The sequence below is a fragment of the Micromys minutus genome (assembly GCF_963924665.1).
Source record: "Micromys minutus genome assembly, chromosome: 1".
Lineage (NCBI taxonomy): Eukaryota > Metazoa > Chordata > Mammalia > Rodentia > Muridae > Micromys > Micromys minutus.
In genome coordinates, this window is record NC_137969.1 from 136,564,574 (window position 1) to 136,586,747 (window position 22,174).

A 22,174-nucleotide genomic window follows, 5' to 3' on the forward strand; every position below is an offset into this window, starting at 1 on the left:
TTGGAATGAGGTTACTCTCCTACAGTCAAAACTCTGACCCATAATTGTTTCTATCTGAAAGAATTATAGAAATGGAAATGGAGGAGAGACAGGAAAGAAAATGGAAAAGGAAAAGAAGGCCCATAGACAGGCCCAAAGTGAGATCCAGCTAAACGGGAGGCCCCAAGGCCAGAATATTTTTATTTTTAAATATTTTTATTTCTATCAGTTTCTAACATGAGATTGGTTGAAATTTCAGGTGATGTAAAGAAGCATTAGTTCTGTGTAGGTAATTTTGCATAGCATATCTGTGGGTTGTATTAAATATTATTATTCCTATTCAGACAATTTGAATTTGAACAAAGTGAAATATATCACTGCAAACCATTCTAGCAGAACTCATGCCTAGCACAGAATGATAATTTTTCCATAATCATGACATACTTTTTCAACTATTGCTTAAGATTGTATATTTGAGCACCTTATAGATTAATTTACAACTCTTCCCTTTGACCACTTGAATTATAAAAGCCAAAGTTTAGTGTTTGAATGAATTTCTGATATTGAAATATTTGTGATACATGATATTTTACTTCATATAATGGGGCTTAAAATTGTATGAATTATCTATAATTATATGATTATAACTAATGCCAATCAATCTAGAGATAGGGAAAATGTGCATTGTCCCTTTTTTTCTAAAAATGTTTTTAGAATTGTGTATTGAGGGTTTTTTTATGCGCTGTAAATTCATTTACAATTCAATTACTCAAGTAACCAGATAGTGAAATGCCATAATTCTTCTTTTGACAAATTACATTACGGTATAAAATTTTCCTACCATGTCATTGTATTAGAACCAATCTGTTGAAATAACAAATGCAGTGTTAATCCTTTTACCATATCATAAGTAGGAAGACATTTAATTAGATTACAATGACAGTAAACGTATCTCTGAGTCATATTCACATTCATCTGATAGTCTAATGCCTTTTTCTGTTACAGAATATAATTAACCAACACACACACACACACACACACACACACACACACACACACACACACATATGTATATATATTCTGGACTAAGATATTATTTAATAGTTGTTTTCATAGAACAGAGAGTTTAAAATTTAGATAATAAGAGATATAAATACTTTTTTGATATTTATGTTTTATAAAGTCTTCAAAAACAATAAAATACAAATATTAAATAATTTCAAAAGAAATTTGTTAGTACATCTTATGTTATTGATGTGGCAGTCCTGAACCTTGTGATGACTGATGAAAAAATAATTTCCCATCTTCCATTCAGCAAATAACCTAAAAGTGCTAAAAGTAATGATTTAGAGGGTTCAATAAATTGAAGCCATAAGGCAAGTTAAAAAAACATTATATAGTATTTGGTATTATTTGAAAATATTGGGAATCAACTCTGAGTTTTATCTTCCTTTGAAAGAGTTATTTCTCCTTTCTTTTAGGAGGAATGAAAGCAAGACACAATAAAAAATTTAATTACTTGTATTGGAATAACATCAGACATACACATAGAATCAAAGTATTCTCCAAAACACAGTAATGACTTTGAAATGGTTTGCAAAGTTCTCTAAAAAGAATTTAGATCAGACTTTAGGTCCTTATCACTCTTTTTTTTTTTTTTTTTTTTTTTTTTTTTTTTTTTTGTAACTACTGAAAAATTTAGGACAGCAGGTTTAAAATCTCAAATATAGTCAAAGTGACTGCTTCCCATTTTACTGGACTTTTGGGGTTATACTGTGTTACAGGTAAATCCTTTGTGCAATTGTTAAAGAAGTTTCTTAGAGACTCTAAAAATAACAAAAGCAGAATGTTTCTCTATTCTGAAAGCAATTATCTGTGATTCTACATCATATGGTCTCTTCCCTGTAACATATAGCTCTCCAGAGAAAATACTTTATGGAATTCATTATTAGTAATTAGATTTGTATATTTAACGGAACATCTACTTTACTTGGATGAAATTTCTGTGTGAAGCTACCCAAAGATGTCTTGCCCAGTATTTGATCTCTGTTCCCAGTATGATGTCTGGCACATCCTTAACAGGTTATAAATATTTGTTGATGTTACAAATGAAAATAAATGGATTAATGGTATCTTAGATGTAAAGATTAGCTTCTAGAAGCTGTTAGACCACTGCATTCTCCAGCTCTAACTTTTTAAAGTTCTGCACATTCTGCCAAAATTGCAAACGTCCATTTTATAATTAATGATTGCTCACGTTCCTTTCAGGTTTATAGGATATTTCTGTGTGTAGCACACAGTCCTCTTTTGAACCATTTCCTGCCATTACTGTGCTCATTGATGACTTTCTTTATTCCACCTTCTAAGTCGACATTGTTGGCAAACCCCAGACCGAACACTGTGCCCATTCTTAAACAGCCATCTGCATGTGCCCAGGAAAAATAGCAAAGAACAGAAAAAACCCTGTCAAGCTCTTATCCTTTGCCAATTTCTTTATTCAACTCTACTGTGCACTCTGAGTGCTAATATAAAGTGGGTATTCTGATAGATTCACTTCTTCTCAATGGTGTTTCTTTAAAAGAGGCAGAAAGAACAGAGGCAAAGAAAAAAAGAAAACAGCCAGAGCTGTCAGGGCAAAACGCTGAATTGATATATATTGTTATATGATGCATTCTGGTAGAGTGTGCTCAACAGAATTTGCTTTTAAGCATATATCAGAAAAAGCATATAAATATATATGCTCAGTCTTAAATTTTACCAAGATACATTAGAAATACATCGAATATAATCACGGGATTGCAATATTTATAACTTGACAACATAAAAATTTAAAGAAAACATTGATTTCTTGTGGATTTGTTAAAGCCTTCCTAAGAGACAAATTGTAGAAATTGTATAAATTAATATTAAAATAGCTCAACTTAGTAATATACTGAATTCTAATAAGTCAAATGATACAAGCATGCATTCATAGTCATGAGAACTGTGCAGGCATCTTTGTCTAATATTTTTGTTATGGTTTAAAGAAAATCATGGTTTGAACTGATGATTTCACTTTGTTATGGCTCTTCACTTAGGCTTTCGGGTCACAAGTACTGAAGATGGAAGATCTCAGTATTATACTCACTAATAAGTGTGATGAAAAGCATTTTTTACAGATCCAGAGTTCTTCAGATACATACTTTGGACATAAGGGCTCTTTAAGAGCACCTTAGGGAAGCTGGAAGTGGTTGGGGAGAGACTAGGCTGAGTGTGTGTTATCAGCTTGCCCTGTGGCAATTTCCAATTGCATTCAATTTACCAAAGGCTCTGCTGAGCAAAGCTTGAAGAAGCATTTAACTGCCCCAGCTTTCTCCACAAAACAATGGGTGTGTGGGATTTTTATAACATGTTCAGAACATGAACTGGGCACAAGTGTACTTTTCTGTAAAGCACAAACTAGTTTGCAGGGACAATAAAGAGGGTCCTTCATTGTCTAGTATGATTATTGAGACCTGTGATTCATACACCACTGAATCTATTTATGTATGCCCTCTTCCTGCAGGTAGAACATGGCTGGGCATAAACCTCAGTCAATGTCTGATGAAAGAATGGATATCTGCTGAGAGACTTTTCATGTAACCAGTATCCAACTGTTCAAATTCTAGCTATGTTTTTGTACCTTTTTGTTTCATTTTTAAATTCTTTAAATTAGAAGAAAGCTCTAATTTTCACTTTTCTTGAGGAGAGACTGATGTGGGGCATAGTTAGGGACTTTCTAGCATGAGTATTTAGCATGTAGCGTGGCTCACCTGTTTTCTTGATTTCCGTATCCATTCTTATCAAAGTCCTTATTTCTATCTTATTTCATTCTCTTCTCGCTTCAATGTGAACTTTCCTTATTTAACACTTTTAATTAGACAGAAAATGAGTGCCAAGAAAGTATATTATACTATCTTCTGTTCTCTCCATCTGAGTAAATCAAAGGGGACCAAGAAGATAGCTCTCATGGTAAACATAGAAACATCAAGTACATTCCTAAAGCTCATGTGAAATAAAGCTCAGAATACCCAAGAAAACATCCTCAAAACTTATGAAGCTCAAAAAGAAGGAAGACCAAAATGTGGATGCCTCATTCCTTCTTAGAAAGGAGAACAAAACAGGAGAGGAAATACAAGGTCAAATAGAGGAGCAGGGATTGAAGAAAAAAATCTACAGAGACTGCCTCACCTGGAGAACCACCCCAGATTCAGCCACCAAACCTAAGCACTATTGGTGATGCCAAGAAGTTTTTACTGGCAGGAACCAGACATGGATGTTTTCACAGAGGCTTTACCAGGGTCATACTGATACAGAGGAGGATGCTTGTAGCTAAACATCAGTCTGAATATAAGGACCCCAGTGAAAGAGCTAGAGAAAGAACTGAAAGAGCTGAAAGGTTTGCAACCTTGTGTGAAGAGCAACATCATCATCAGCCAAGGCACTGAGGTGGAGAGGGTGATTGGGAAAGGGAGCACCTTCATGGAAACAAGTTGAGGGGGAGGAGGGAGGAGAGTAGGAGGGAAGGGTATAACATTTGAAACGTCAATGCACAGAATATCCAACAAAATTGAAGAAAGTAAAAGAAAAAAGAAAACTGACCATGGTGGCATTCTTTTTTATAGCCAGTGTGAGGAAGAAGAATCAGGCTTCTTAGAATTACTGCACAACCATCCTAACTTACTAGTGAGTTCTAGGTCAATGAGAAAACAGGTTAATAAAGAATCTAATACATTAACTTAAAAATTAATCAAGTAAATGTAGACAGATTCTAAAATACATTCCATATGTTGTCCTCTGACATGCACACATACACAAACACACATTTGAATTTAAGTTTTACAGTGCTGGAGGAACTTTGAGGTCACAGAGCTAGAAAATTAGAGAGCTAAGATGCACAGCTAGGTACTTTAGATTCAAACCAGCTCTCTGCAACAGCAACTGCAATGCTTTCCTAATATTATTTGACACTGTCCACTCACTTGTAGTTAACTAGAACTATATAGGATTTGAAATCTGAAGGTCTGAACTCTGCCTTCACTAAATGTAAGATGACCTAGAAGATTCTGTTTGTCTGTTTTCTGTAATACTATATTCTCCTGTAGTTTGGAAGAGGATATCTCCTATAATGATAAAGAAATAGTGTACTGGATAAGAGATACACTTAATGAAATAAATAATTCATTTGGACTGGAACCCTTCCACTCCAAGAATGGGCTAGTGTTGTTTCTGAAATCGGTCTTCATAGTACAGTAAAATTGAAATATTATTATGCCCTTCAAAATAATCTTATACTTTGAAAGTTTTTTCTTCTCTATACACAAATGATTTTAAGGTGATTATTATGAGTCTAATTTTAAAGAGTTTAGTTACCAGCTATAGTAATCTAGAAGAATTGTCCTTTATGCATGTCTTTATTTCAGTCAATCTTAATAGCAGGTAAAGTGCTTTAACAATCTCAAATATTTCAGAATTGAATAATTTTGTGTTATGAAATGTGAAAGCAATGCTGCTTAATAAGATATTGCACTCCATAAAAAGTATTGGAACAGAAGATTTATGCCACCTTTACCTTTCTTAAATAGGAAAGATATGTTTTCTGTCCCAGTAGTGGATGCAGCCTTTAGATCTCCATGGATGCTGACTGTCAGCACAGTGCATTAGTGGCACAATGTTACATTGGTGGCAACTTCTCCATGCAGTGATATCTGCTTATCATTTTACAAGTCTAACCAAAATCCATCTTTAGCTATCCTATTCCAGGCGTCCTAATATATCTGGGGATCTACTGCCCTTGTCAACCTAATATCCCTCAGAGGATTTGCTCTGAGCTTACTGTTTCTCTTACCCTAGTATGGAAGTCAGCTTTCTGTCTCTCAGCATCCAGTACCCATATCAGCTTAGTCTGTCTCAGATTCTAGTACTTATGTGGACCTAGTATCCATCATGGCCTAGTGCCCAGGTCATCTTACTGTCTCTCAAAATCTTGTACCCATGAATGCTTAAGAATACTGTCTCTCAAAATCTTTTACCCATTTCTCTTCATGTCCCTCTGCTGCATATGCACCTGGAGCCATGGGTCTCTCCATGCGTACTCATTGATTGTTGTTTTAGTCCCTAGGAACTCTGGGGGGTTTTTGTTGGTTGATAATGTTGTTCTTCCCATGGGGTTGGGGACCCTTTCAGCTCCTTCAGACCTTTCTCTAACTCCTTCATTGGGGTCCTTGTTTACAGTTTATGGTTAGCTGTATACATCCTTAACTGAATATGTATGACTCTGGTAAAGCTTCTGTGGGGACATCTATATCTGGGTCCTGCCAGTAAGTACTTCTTGGTTTTAGCAATAGTGTTTGAGTTTGTTGGCTGCATATGGGGTGTATCTCCAGGTGAGGCAGTCTCTGAGTGATCTTTTCTTCAATATTTAAAACTAATATTCAAAGCTGTTTTAAATCCATACAGTTCTGTACACTGTCTATTACTGATTGCAAAGTTGTGGTGTGAGGTGGTGTGCATATGTGCATGTTTGTGTGTGGTTTCTCATGCATATGATCATTCATATGATCAGAAGTTGGTATTATGCATTTCGTTATAAGACTATTCACTTTTTTGTCAAACATGGTCAGTCAATGAACTGGGATCTCAACAGTGAGATAGATAGTCTCACTAGTCAGGAAAACTCTGGGATCTTCCTATGTCTGCTTCCCAGTGTTAGGTTGCACATAGCTCGATCACCATAGGACCCCCCCCCCCTTTTTACATGGTTTGGAGCTTCTGAACTTGGGTCCTTATGTTTGCCAACCGAACACTGTGCCTCATATTCATCTCTCCACCCTATGCTACTGATTTTTAAAGTAATGGTTTTAGAAACTGTTGACAAAACCATATCATCATACAACACAATTGAAGTAAATATTATTTTTGATTTAAAGATAGTACTCTAAAAGCAAAATTAAATGTTTCAGTAAACATATTCAGTAAGGTTAGACAATTTTTATACAGAATTCTTATTTCCCTGCAAGAGAAAAAAATATCAGGGCACAGTCACACACAATCAAAACCAAAATCAATCACTAAACATCCGAAGTCTACAAATCCATTCATGTACTTCCGGGCTCCTCCAGGAGCTTGGGTCACTTCTCCAGCTCTGTCCTTTGTAGCACACACCTAATCTTCTAGGCTCTTCTGCACTGCTGCTGCTCTTCTTGGTGGTCATCTCATGGTACTGGCATCTCCAAAGCACCACTGTCAATCCTGGGGCACTAATTGCAACTAAAGCTGCACCTTCACTAATGGCCTTCCATGGCCTCTCACAGAGTCGAGCCTCAGCTGCTCTCCATGACCCCTTCATTCCTTTAAAACCAGTATCACCTGGGTGACTCTTGCACATTACCAAGTCCAGCCACAGCATGAGCTATAACCTTCAATATTTCTGGAACACAGCCTCTTTTTGCTCTCAGAAAATATTTCCCAGAAGGCTTTACCTCAATGATGTTGGTCTCTTCTTTTTTTTTTTTTTTAACAACTTTATTTTACAAAACAAAGATAAATGGGCAGATTTTAAGCATTTTTTGCATAAAATTATACAATAAAATTTTGTCAGTACTTTTTTCAGATTTTAAAATAATTTTTACATAAAAAAGTATGAATATATTTTTTAGTCAGTACTTGATTTTTTTAAAGGTTTAATAGTATACATTGAAAACTTAATAGTTACAATGAGCATAAAGTACATGTAAAAAAATGTAACATGGAAATAGTCCAAGTTTTCTTGTTGTATAAAGATTTTTTAGATTTGTTTTGTTTTGTTTTCTTTATTTCTTGGACTTCATACAGTCTGTGAGTTGTTTCTGGGGCAGTGCAAGCCTCTGGGGTTAGCATCACATTATCAGTGACTGCATATTATGTCTGTTCTTTTGTGACTGGGTTATCTCACTCAGAATGATATTCTCTAGATGCAGCCATTTTCTTAAGATTTTGGTCAAGTAATTGTTTCTGGTGGCTGAGTAGTATTCCATTGTGTAAATGTACCACAATTTTTGTATCCATTCATCTTCTGAAGGACATCTGGGTTCTTTCCAGCTTCTGGCTATTATAAATAGAGCTGCTATGAACATTGTGGTGCATATATCTTTGTTGTGTACTAAGGTGTCTTTGGGGAATATGCCCAGAAGTGTAATGGCTGGGTTTTCAGGTAGTATTATGTCCAATTTTCTGAGGTATCGCCAGACTGATTTCCAGAGTGGTTGTATTAGTTTGCAACCCCACAAACAGTGGAGAAGGGTTCCTCTTTCTCCACAACCTCGCCAGCATCTGTGGTCATCTGAGTTTTGGATCTTGGCCAATCTGACTGGTGTGAGGTGAAATCTCAGGGTTGTTTTGATTTGCATTTCCCTGATGGCTAAGGATGTCAAGCACTTCCTCAGATATTTCTCAGCAATTCAATATTCCTCAACTGAGAACATTTTGTTTAGCTCTGTACCCTATTTGTTAATAGGGATATTTGATTCTCTGGTGTCTAGCTTTTTGAGTTCTTTGTATACCTTAGATATTAGGCCTCTATCTGATGTGGAGTTAGTAAAAATCTTTTCCCATTCTGTTGGCTGCCGTTTTGTTTTCTTGACAATGTCCTTAGCCTTACAGAAACTTTGCAATCTCATTAAGTCCCATTTGTTAATCTTTGACCATAGAGCTTGAGCCATTGGTGTTTTGTTCAGAAAATTTTCTCCTGTGTCTATGTGTTCTAAGGTTTTCCCTACTTTCTCATCTAATAGTTTCAGTGTATCTGGTTTAATGTGGAGATCTTTGATCCACTTACACTTGAGCTTTGTACAAGGAGATAAGAAAGGGTCTATTTTCGTTCTTTTGCATGCTGAGTGCCAGTTGGACCAGCACCATTTGTTGAATAGGCTGTTCTTTTTCCATTGAATGTTTACAGCTCCTTTGTCAAAAATCAGGTGACCATATATGTGAGGACTCATTTCTGGATCTTCTATTCTATTCCATTGATCCACATGTCTATTTCTGTACTAGTACCATGCAGTTTTCAGCACAATTGCATTGTAATATAGCCTTGTGGTCAGGGATAGTAATTCCCGCAGATGTTTTCTTGTTGTTGAGGATGGATTTTGCTATTCTAGGTCTTTTGTTCTTCCATATGAAATTGCACATTGATCTTTCCAATTCCATGAAGTACTCTGTTGGAATTTTGATGGGGATTGCGTTGAATCTGTAGATTGCTTTTGGTAGGATGGCCATTTTTAAAATGTTGATCTTTCCAATCCATGAGCATGGGAGATCTTTCCATTTTCTGAAATCCTCCTCAATTTCTTTCTTTAGAGGTTTGAAGTTCTTGTCGTACAGGTCCTTCACTTGCTTAGTTAGAGTCACACCAAGGTATTTCATAGTTTTTGGAACAATTGTGAAGGTTACCTTTTCCCTAATTTCTTTCTCCACATGTTTGTCCTTTGAGTATAGGAAGGCTACTGATTTGTTTGAGTTGATTTTGTATCCAGCCACTTTGCTGAAGTTGTTTATCAGTTGTAGGAGTTCTCTGGTGGAATTTTTGCGGTCACTTAAGTACACTATCATGTCATCAGCAATGAGTGATGTTTTTATCTCTTCCTTTCTGATTTGTATCCCCTTGATCTCCTTTTGCTGTCTAATTGCTCCAGCCAGGACTTCCAGTACTATGTTGAATAGGTAGGGGGAGAGTGGGCAGCCTTGTCGAGTCCCTGATTTTAGTGGGATTGCTTCAAGTTTCTCACCTTTAATTTTCATGTTGGCTGTTTGCTTGCTGTATATTGCTTTTATTATGTTTAAGTATGGACCTTGGATTCCTGATCTTTCCAGGGCTTTTAACATGAAGGGGTGTTGGATTTTGTCAAATGCTTTCTCAGCATCTAGTGAGATGACCATGTGATTTTGTTCTTTGAGTTTGTTTATATGGTGGATTACTATTTCTATTTGGTCTATTTCTGCCCTAACTTTGATTATTTCTTGCCGTCTACTCTTCTTGGGTATATCTACTCCCTTTTGTTCTAGGGCTTTTTGCTGTGCTGCTAGGTTGTTGATGTAAGCTCTCTCCAGTTTTTTTTTTTTTTTGGAAGCACTTAGGGCTATGATTTTTCCTCTCAGTACTGCTTTCATTGCATCCCATAGGTTTGGGTATGTTGTGTTTTAGTTTTCGTTGAATTCTAGAAAGTCCTTAATTTCTTTCTTTATTTCTTCTTTGACCCTGCTATCGTTTAACAGAGCATTGTTTACTTTCCATGTGTTCGTAGGCTTTTTGTTGTCCTTGTTGCTGTTAAAGACCAGCCGTAGACCATGGTGATCTGAGAGGATGCATGGGAGTATTTCAATCTTCTTATATTGATTGAGGCTAGTTCTGTGTCCAATTATGTGGTCAATTTTTGAGAAGGTGACATGGGGTGCTGAGAAGAAGGTGTATTCTTTTATTTTAGGATGATATGTTCTGTATATATCTATTAATTCTAGTTGGTGCAAAGTCTCTGCTAGTTTTGCAGTGTCCTTGTTCAGTTTCTCTTTCCATGATCTGTTCATTGGTGTGAGTGGGGTATTAAAGACTCCCACTATTATTGTGTGGGGTGAAATGTATTTTTTGAACTTTAGTAGGGTTTTTTTTTATGAATGTGGGTGCTTTTTATTTTGGAGCATTTATGTTAAGAATTGAGTGTTCCTCCTGACAGATTTCCCTGGTAATGAGTAAAAAGTGTCCTTCCTTATCTTTTTTTGATGACTTTTGGTTGGAAATTTACTTTATTCAATATTAGGATAGCCACTCCAGTTTGCTTCTTGGGGCTGTTTGCTTGGAAATTTTTTTCCCCACCCTTTTACTCTGAGATAGTGTCTGTCTTTGTCTCTGAGATGAGTTTCCTGTATGCAGCAAAAGGCTGGATTTTGTTTATGTATCCAGTCTGATAGCCTATGTCTTTTTATTGGGGAGTTGAGTCCATTTATGTTAATAGATATCAATCAATAGTTGTTTCTGTTTCCTGCCATTATTGATTTTGTGGGTTGAGTTGTGTCTGTGTCTTTTTCTTCATTTAGTTTTCTTGTTTAGGAGTTTTCTTGTTTTTACTAGGCTGTATTTTTCCTCATTGTATTGGGTTTTCCACCAATAATTCGTTGTAGTGCTGGGTTTATCGTCAGATATTGTGTAAATTTTGATTTGTCTTGAAATTTCTTCATCTCTCCATCTATGGTGATTGATAATTTTGCTGGGTATAGCAGCTTGGGCTGGCTCTTATGCTCTCTTAGGGTGTGCATGATGTCTGTCCAGGCTCTTCTAGCTTTCATTGTCTCTGTTGAGAAATCGGGTGTGATTCTGATTGGCCTACCTTTATATGTTACCTGACCTTTTTCCTTTACTGCTTTTAGTATTCTTTCTTTGCTTTGTGCACTTGGTGATTTGACTATTATGTGTCGGGAGGTATTTCTTTTCTGGTCCAACCTATTTGGAGTTCTGAAGGCTTCTTTTATGCTCGTGGTCATCTCATTCTTGAGGGTAGGGAAGTTTTCTTCTACGATTTCGTTGAAGATATTTACTGTGCCTCTTAGTTGATACTCTTCTCCCTCTTCTATTCCTATTATCCTTAGGTTTGGTCTTCTCATTGTGTCCTCGATTTCCTGGACATTTTGTGTTAGGAGCTTTTTGTTTTTTGCATCTTCTCTGGCTGTTTTGTCTATGTTTATAATGTTGTCTTCCGTCCCCGAGATTCTCTCTTTCATCTCTTGTAATCTATTGGAAATGCTTGCTTCTGTGACACCTGATTTCTTTTTTAGGTGTTCGACCTCTAGGGTCATCTCTTTTAGTGTTTTCTTTATTGTGTCAATTTCCGTTTTAAATTCCCTCTTCCATTCCTTCATCTCTTTGATTCTGTTTTCCTCTAGTTCTTTGGGTGTTTTTCTTGTTTCCTCTTTAAAAGCTTCTGAATCTTTTTGCTTTTCCTCCCGTTCTTGTTTAAGTATCTCTATCAGCATCTTAAGGTATGATTTCAGGTCTGCGTCTTCTTTATCTGGAGTGTTTGGCATTTCTATGTTTGCTGTTATGGGAGAGCTGGGTTCTGGTGTTGCCAGGTTGTCTTGGTTTCCTTGGGATATACACTTTTGCTTTCCTCTTGCCATTTTGTTGTCAGTGATATGTTCTTGCCTTTCCCTTGTATCTGGTCTGTGTCCCTGGATCTCCACTGGTCCAGGTGGCAGATTATCCCTGCCCTGTTCTATGCCTCAGAGTCGCCAGGTGGGAACAGAGGTTCCAAAGTTCTGTTCCTGGTCCCTTGATCAGGCAGGTAGGAGGGCGCGCTCTGTGTGTGCACTCCACAGAGATCTCTCTGCTCCCTTGCTGCCCAGGTCTCCCACTCACGAGTTTCTCAACCCCTAGGGGCTGGCGGTCTGCGTGGCAGATGGGCTGGGCTCTTTTCTGCACTCTGAAGTCGCCCCCTCGTGGAAACAGAAGTTCCAAAGTTCTGTTCCTGGTCCCAGTTTTTCAGCCCTAGGAGCTGGCAGGCCCTGTTGGTCTCTTCTTAATTGCCACTGATTTCTTAGCTCCAGGTGACCAGGATCAATAGTCCCAGTAATGCAAGGGTTTTGCTTTAGTAGTTCTGGTATCTTGTTAATCACAGCTGATTCTTCAGTCCCAGCTAATCAAAACCACCGAATCTTCACAATCAAAACATCAACAGCCTTGACAAGTCTTTAATATTCTCCCTGAAATTTCACAAGCCATGCCTTCATCTTTTGCACTGTTCTCAATATTATCTTCCAAGCTCCTACAGACCATTCCCCACAGAGATCTTAATATGTTTATGGATCTTCTAGCTCAAAGTTCCAAAGTCCTTCCACAGTCCTCCCCAAAACATGGTTAGGTTGTCACAGGAATACTGCACTATGCTGGTATCAATTTTCCTAGTCAGGGTTTCTACTCCTGCACAAAACATCATGACCAAGAAGCAAGTTCAGGGGGAAAAGGTTTATTTAGCTTACACTTCTATATTGCTGTTCATCACCAAAGGAAGTCAGGACTAAAACTCAAGCAGGTGAGGAAGCAGGAGCTGATGCAGAGGCCATGGAGGGATGTCACTTACTGGCTTGCTTCCCCTGGATTGCTCAACCTGCTTCTTTATAAACTCCAGATCTACCAGCCCAGAGATGGCACCACCCACAAAGGGCTGGGCCCTCCCCCCTTGATCACTAGTTGAGAAAATGCCTTACAGCTGGATCTCAGAGAGGGATTTCCTTAACTGAGGCTGTTTTCTCTGTGATTACTCCAGCTTGTGTCAAATTGACACAAAACTAGCCAATACAAATATATTAATATAATTAAAGCAAATCCATTAAAGATTTAACTTATGGACTACTACTAAAACTTACTCTCTAACCTAACTTTGATTTTGTGTCTCTTCCTGTTTATTGTTGTTTTAATTATTCCTTGAATTATCACTAAGTATCTTGTAATTTTTACTGTAAAATCAAACATGAACATGTACATATGTAAATGCAATAAAATAGTGAGTTTGAATTCTGTATTGCATGATTTTTTCTTTAATCTAATACCATAAAAAATATCACACTTTACTTGCCTTAATTAGTGGTTCTCAACCTGAGATTCTTGACCACTTTGCACATCATAAACCAGATGCATAGCAGAAATTTAAATTACTATTCATAACATACTTTTCATAACAATATCAAAATTATATTCATATATTTGTGGGGTCATAACAGCAGGAGGAACTACATTTTAGGGTCACAGGATTAGGAAGGTTGAGGATCACTGATATATATCATGTCTTTTTAATAATCTTTATGAAGAAGTGATACAAAACTATAGCTTTCTGATGAAAGGTGTCATTTTAAAGAGCAACATATTTACATGTATGTTTTTAGGGGCTTCAGCTCATATGCTTTAAAATGGTCTTATAAACTCTTGGTTTAAATTTTTATTACATTTTTATTGAGTAATTTCATTAAGGCTTAAAAATGATTTGGAAAGAATGATGCAGGCAGAGTGAGTGCATTAAATTTGTACTCAATATAGACAGGTGGGGAGAGGAAGAACTCTATTTTATTATTTACTTATTTACATAATAAATAAAATTATTTACTTAGGTTTATATAACTTTACAAAGTATCCACAAGAATGTTCTTATTTGTGTGCATTTTTTATTTTAATATTTGCGGATGCTTGCACTGAAGTACATCCTTAACAATTGCCATCAGACAGTGTGGAAAACCTGCCATGTTCTCCTGCAGGGCTTCATTCTCCAAACCATGTGGGACAACAGGACAGGAAAGCAGAGATCACAAGTAAGTTTTTTAACATATTAATACATCCACCAATAGAGCCATTCTTCAGATAGTATACTAAAATCACTACTCCATATGATGCAAATTTGTTCTGGCATCATCTAGACACTCCAGGGAAATCAAAGATTTCCAGCAAGTCCTTGTATTTGGGGAAAAACATAAGCCAGAAATATTTGGGAATTTTCTTCTTGTCCATACTTAAGAAATAGAACATATTGCTTTGTAATGTGATAAAAACAGCAGATAACACATCTTTCACCTCAATGAAGAAGTTTCTTATTTATACTATTTTGTTTTTTGCCTTTAATGTTTTACATGGTGGTTCTATTCTAGATATCAGGAGGTTCTGATGTGAAAGTCACTTTTGTGCACTCATTGTTTAAGCAAGCTCTAATCTTCATGAGAACATAAGTCTATCTATGCCCTCCCTAATAGGCACAGAAGGCACTTGTGTTTAGAATGCACCATTATTTTTTAAACTTTATTTAAAAAAACAAAGATAAAAAAAGAAAATTTAAACATTTTTGCATAAATGTATACAAATACATTTTTGTCAGTGCTCATCTTTTTTTTTTTTTTTTTAAGGTTTGATACTTTGCATGAGGTCTTACTAGTTACAATGAGCAAAAAGTACATGTAAAACAGGTTGTAACCCTGAATTAGTCAACGTTTTCTTGGTGTGTAAGGATTGAGCATAATGCTATTTTTCGTTAGTTTTGTTTTCTTTTCTTTTTTTCTTGAACTTCACACAGTCTGTGAGTGAGTTGTTTCTGAGGCAGTCCGAGCCTCTGGGGTTAGCATCCCACTATCAGTGACTGCATATTATGTCTGTTCTTTTGTGACTGGGTTATCTCACTCCGGATGATATTCTCTAGATGCAGCCATTTTCTTAAGAATTTGGTTAAGTCATTGTTTCTGGTGGCTGAGTAGTATTCCATTGTGTATATGTACCACAATTTTTGTATCCATTCATCTACTGAAGGACATCTGGGTTCTTTCCAGCTTCTGGCTATTAAAAATAGAGCTGTTATGAACATTGTAGTGAATGTATCTTTGTTGTATATTGGAGTGTCTCTGGGGTATATGCCCAGAAGTGGAATAGCTGGATCTTCAGGTAGTACTATGTCCAATTTTCTGAGGAATCACCAGATTGATTTCCAGAGTGGTTGTATCAGTTTACAGCCCCACCAACAGTGGAGAAATGTTCCTCTTTCTCCACAACCTCGCCAACATCTGCTGTCATCTGAGTTTTGGATCTTGGCCAATCTGACTGGTGTGAGGTGGAATCTCAGGATTGTTTTGATTTGCATTTCCCTGATGGGTAAGGATGTTGAGCATTTCCTTAGATGTTTCTCAGCCTTTCCACATTCCTCAATTATTTAGTTTTGCTCTGTACCCCATTTTTAATAGGGTTGTTTGATTCTCTGGTGTCTAGCTTTTTGAGTTCTTTGTATACCTTGGATATTAGGCCTCTATCTGATGTGGAGTTGGTAAAGATCTTTTCCCATTCTGTTGGCTACTGTTTTGTTTTCTTGACAATGTTCTTTGCCTTACAGATTCTTTGCAATCTCATTAAGTCCCATTTGTTAATCTTTGACCTTAGAGCTTGAGACAGTGGTGTTTTGTTCTGAAAATTTTCTCCTGAGAATGCACCTTTATTTACTTTCACGTTAACAATAGGTGCTATGTTTAGACAATTTTGATGATCAATTTGATTGGAACATTAGTGGTTAAAGATTCATATATGGAATAAAATTTTGCCATATACAGTTTATTTACACTGTGAAATCACAGCTTTTGTATGCTATTTTTCCCCTATCCAAAAGGAAAACCAACTATCTTTTACGTGACTTAAAAATTTCCCTGTCATTTCTTTTATTTGTTGATGAGAGTGGGAAAAAAAACCTTCTTATTAGACTGTATTTTTATTTTCTTCTTTTTTCACAAAAAAATGTAATGTTGAGTTTTCTTTATTTTCAGAATATTTCTGATTATAACTTGCATATTTCAGCAGTTTTAAATTTTTATTAGGCATATTTCAAAGCTCCCTTTTTATGTTTTCAAATGCTAACACACATCTTTAAATGCATGAAACATTTATTGGTAACAAAAATATGATAAGCTTTATATATCTGCTGTAGTTATTAAGAAAAAAATCATCCTGGCAGAAATTACATATAAAATTTAGTGTATCTTCTTCATTTTTACTTTGCTCAATATTTTTCAAACATCAGTTGTTTGCATAAATTACTCTAACCTCTTTAAGTTGTAGGCATTTAAAAAATAGATTCTCCTTTCTCTGACATAGTCAGATGGCATTTTCTTTTTCCAGATGGTAATATTAAAGTTATTTTTAGTGTAAATTACCATACTCTTATTTTTCAGATATGCCTAGCTTAGTTGGATTTCAAATCTACCAAAATATTCAGTAGAATACACAGGATTAGTGCTTTTCTTGGCTCTTCCAAATTCTTTAGTTATTGCATGCATAGTAATAACCACCTTGAAGTGGCTCATTCAGTGGTACCAGCTGCTAGGGTCATGTCCTAAATACAGCTTAAACAGCAGGCTCCAATCTGATGAAACCTGACCGGAAATAGTGAGGCAAACAGAAGCCCAGCAGTCTCTGTAGTTAAGATTCAGCAGGCACACAAAACTGAAAGCACCTCTTCTGCTTTGACATTATCTATAGGTCCAATCCACAATATGCTGATTCTATCATAATACAGAAAATTGGTTAATTCCCTCTGGAAATTAGCAATAAAATGTCTCTCCTTGAATTGCTCTTGCTTCTTCTCTTGATTGGTTGATGCTATCTTTCCTTTACCTGAGGATAAAAGAAGTGTCTCAAAGCAAAGTGTGTGCATTTTTGAAACATCTGTGCATTTTTCTGTTTTTAACGAGCCCAGGAAAACTGATGTGTGCACAGAAAGTGTGGTGGCTCTTTGCATTTCTAATTAGAAGATTCTTAAGGAATTCACAATTTCACAGCCGTCACTGAATTTTTTTTTTTAGACTTTTGCTCTTGTAGTCATGTATGGTATTTGTTGTTTTAACATTACCACACTTTAGCAAGGACTTTGTTGCTGTGTAATTTAATGAAAAATGTATAAGATGATTACAGATTATTACCTCTAACACCTTTCTGATTGGAATAATTCCTTTGGAAGGCAGGAATCTTCATGATGTAAACACCAACCATAATATCTCCCGTCTATTAGTGATGATGGGGATGAAATTTAAAATATATGCTGTTTTGAAACTACAGCATGCTTTCATAAACACTGTACTATCATGACTTTATGTATCATGGTTTAATTATATTGTAATACTATATTATTAGTGTAAAACATGCATTATATAAGAGTGGTAGAGAAAAATCTATTCTGACAATTTTCATGGGGACAATTTTGAAAAGTGTACACTAAGTATGTCAGCTCTAGCAAGGAACCCAGCTTTTGCAGATGTGATCAGATAATGTCAGTAAAACTGCCACAATGTAAGTAATTACTATGACCTTTCAGACTATGATTAAAACAACCTTGGGATGCATGTTGAAGATTGTTTCTATTTAAAGAAATAGTGATATCATCTATGTGAAATTATTTTCCAATGTGAAGATTCCTTAAATTTTCAGGTTTGAAACATCACACATGCATTCTTTTCTTATTAAAGTGTTTGGCTGATATTATTTTCTTTATTCTTCATGTCAGGCCTTTTGTTCTTTCTTGCCTACATTTTGGGACCATAAGGAGAGTTACATTTTAAACTGTCTTTTCCCTCCCACAATGCCCAACAAAGCCTCACTATCATCTAATTTAGATTTGAGCCTAATGAATGCTTTTGATTCAGATAATGATACTTATCTAGTTACTATTTACAGACGATTTAGCAAGAGATCTCTTTTCTGTTCTCCAATATACCCTGTAGCTGCTTGTATGCAAATTAAAAGATGAGTGTAATGTTTTCCTTTTTTAAAAAAAAAAATAATGGTTGATCTTACCAAATATGATTTGGCTTCTCCCTTCACTGATCCGAAGCCAATTCCGAATCCTTGATGTCACCCGAAGCATATAGTTGATAGCTTGTACAGCTTTGGACTCAATTTAATTCTTGCTGAACAATCTTTCCCATCTATGCTCACATTGGCTTTCAATTAGAAACTTAAGACCATACGGTCGAAAAAATCATGCTTTCATTCAGTGGCTCGATTCCCTGAAACCATGGCAAGTATTTCTACTTGTACCAATTTAGACAGGGTTTGTTGAGGTTAGTTTTCCTTTGCCCGATTACCTTCAGAAGCCGGTTCAGTGATTCAGAAGCAAGGTAAATCTCTGCCTCCTCTAATCCGGTCTCCTAGCTCACGCTCCTTTATTATAGTTGTAGGAAGCTAACTCCTGAATGTGCTGCGTCTTCCCCAACTAGACATCATTCAGTAACTGAGATGGCGTCTCAGAGCAACAAACCACGGTTGCTCTGCTGCTTTTGTAAACCATAATATCTCACTCTGTGTCACAGGCGCGGGCTCCAGTTAAGGCAATCAATCCTACATTCGTTCCATGATTTTCCTTTCTCCTCATTTTATAGATGAGAAAATTGAACTGGCCTCGGTGAGAGAAGACACACCTAAGCCTCCAGAGACATGAAGCTCCTGTGAGTGTGTAGGCCTGGCAGGGGTGGGATGGAGGACATCTTCTTGGAGACTAGGGCAGGAAGGAAGAATTAGATGAGGGACTGGGGTAGGGTAGAGCCGAGGAAGGACAACGGCTGGAATATAAAAAAAAGTAATAATAATAAGAAAAAAAAGTTGTGTGTCAGTGCTTCTAATGTCGAATATCATTAAAAGGTATTAGATAGACAGGAACTGGAGTTACAAATGGTTTAGAAACACTATCTGGGACAGGAACTCAATCTAGACCCTGTGCAAAAACAAATACCCATAACTACAGAGTCATCTTTGCAAAGTCTTCTGATCTATCCTCAAAGATAACCATGCATCAGAGAAGGAAACATTCTATTCATGACCTCTGAAAAATAGGCATAATTTAGTGGGGAGGTTACTGTAATGGACAAAGACTACAGGACATCACAAGGTGATTCAGGTGTGTTCCTGTGATGAAAGAAAAAGAAGGAAGAAGGCAGAGAAAGGAAGAGGCTCATACTATAGCAGCCTCTGAGAACAACCTTAACAAACCAACCAGGGGTCTCCGACTGCACACTTGTACCTTTAAATATGTCTGTTTTGTGTTGGACTGGCCTTTTTCTAAAAACCCCCAATGAGCTCAGTATTTGGTAGGAAGCAGCCAAGGAAGTTTATTGCGTTCAGACTTCAGAGTTTGCAAAGGAGCACGACCACCAAGTTTATTCCCAACAATATCTCACTCTTGAATTATTAGAGCAATGTTTGGATTTCCACAGCTCCACCACCATACTTTATAAATTTCCTCAAGTAACTTTGCCTAAAATAATGATAGCCTTGTCTATGTTTTTCTCTGGCACGTTTTCCCCTGTACCGAAGACTTTAGAATGCCTCCGGTGTCTTTACCCTTCATGTACAATGCCTTCTGTGCCTTCCTCTTGTTTATAGTCTTGGATATGGCTCTCAGAGCACAGTGGTTGCAGGGAAAGTCTCAAATTTAGATTGCTTTCTCCATGTTAATAATACCCATGACTAAAATGATGATAAAATAACAACCAAACTAAAATTGTTTCAGCTATGAAACTACAACTTCAATTGCAGCTGAGCATGACTCGTTTTTGTCTTCCAGCTTCCATGAAAGAATATGGGGGGAGGGGTCATCCTTTCAGCTTCTTCTACTTTTAATGATTTGTTTGACTCCAGCTTTCATTGGTCTTCTTCCAGCTATTCCCTCAAATCTTATTTTCTTGAAATAATCTTTGACACCAATGCACTTTTCTGTTTTCCTTTATTTAGCTTTCAATTTGACTATTTGATCCTTCGTATTTTCTAGATTTATAATTTACATTTTCTTTCGTTTATCTATGTGTTCCTACATGAACATTTGAATGCATATGGTTACATATGCTTTTCTTTTTTTCCCATTGCTCTTCTCCTTTGTAAAACTAGCTTTACTTCTCACTTAGATTTCAAAAACCAAACAAACAAAAGTCTCTTTAATAAGGAGTAGACTACTGACTTTATGCTTCTAGTGATTTTGGAGGAAACAGAATGAGAAAGATTAACACTCAGGGAAATGGTCCTGAAACTAGAGTATTGTGGACTTGGGAGCCTAGAGTAGTTCAAGAAGAAATGTCATTCTGTTCTTAATATAACAGAATAAAGTAGCATTTTCTAAACTGAAAAAAATAATGTGTTTAGACTTATCAGCACGCATCTCTATTGTTAATTAAAGCAATACTTGTGATCAACTATCTCCTTTCAGACTGGTGCTGTGAAATGTGTGACAGAGATAGCCAGTGCAGAGTCTTTAAGTTAAGCCGCTGTGCACCTCTCAGTATTTTGTAATTTTTCTTTAAAGAAAGAAAAATTTTGAGGTACTTATTGAGTCGTAATTTTAAGTTTGTCTTTAGAGTAATTTGGGTTTGACCATAATATTGGAAATTATCCCAAATGTGTAGGTTACATAAATGATCATCTAATAGGTAGGCTCTGAGCACATCCTTCCAAGGCACTAATAGAACAAGCGAAGTGAGCAGTGTCTTATACTACAGTGTTGACATTATGCTACCCTGTTTAGCAGTCTGCAGAAGAGGGAGTAAAGTGTTTGCTGCACATCCTAGTTAACAGTTTGTGGACTTGACAGCCTAGAGTCACCTGTCAGGTTGAGGATCCTAAACGAGCGATTGTATTTACTATAATGATCTGGGCAATTGTTCCTGGACCATATAAAGGTTTCCTGACTGAATTCCTTCCCTGGCTTCTCTCAATGATCTATGGAGATCTAAGTGTCCATTCCCACCCACAACATGGGTATTTTTCACAGCCACAAAAAGGAAACTAGTTCTGCACAAGAATAAGGACAGTGCAGTGCGATTGTCAACAATTCTAATACTTAAAGAGACAAGAGAGAGAGAGAGAGAGAGAGAGAGAGAGAGAGAGAGAGAGAGAGAGAGAGAGAGAGAGAGAAGAGAGAGAGAGGAGAGCAGAAGCAGTGCAAATAGGGGAACAGTATTCATGCTGTAGACATTCATGAGAAATTCATCAGAGAAAGCCAAGGCAGATGTTTTTGCCGTATACTCTTAACATTTTGTGCTCAGACCTAAGGAAGAGCTTTCTAACATTTGCTGGCTCTCCTCTTATAAATTAGATTCTTTGGTGTTCTTTATCCCCTCTTCCTCCCTCTTTCTCTGTATTGCCCTTCCTGTTCTCCTCCCACTTTCATCCTCACTCCTCACCATCTTACCTTTTACAATCTCCACTGATATTCAACATTTTAGTAAATTCTCAAGCTGTCTCACAGAGAAGATGTGATTTCTTTTTAAATTGGAAAATTGAGTCACTGTATGTTTTTTCATTTTGTTTTACATTTTTGCCTCTGCATTGCAGTGAAATGCAGATTCCAGCCTGCAAGCATTCTGACTCTTGTGGGACACCCCTACTCCAGCATGCCAATTTTTTTCCCACATGATTCTGAACATTTTAATATTATGTGAATCATAATAACTTAAAAGTTTTGTGCTCAATTATTAATCTATTAGTAGATGGCAAATTAGAAAGGAAAAGAAGATTCCCATTTGAGTTCCCAGCAATCTCCAGATACCATTCCACTTCATCCACAAAATGTAAAAAAGTGAAAATAATTTTAGTTGTTTATCTGACCACTCACAGCACTATTATTAAAATGCTAAACTCATACAAAGGTCATAACTG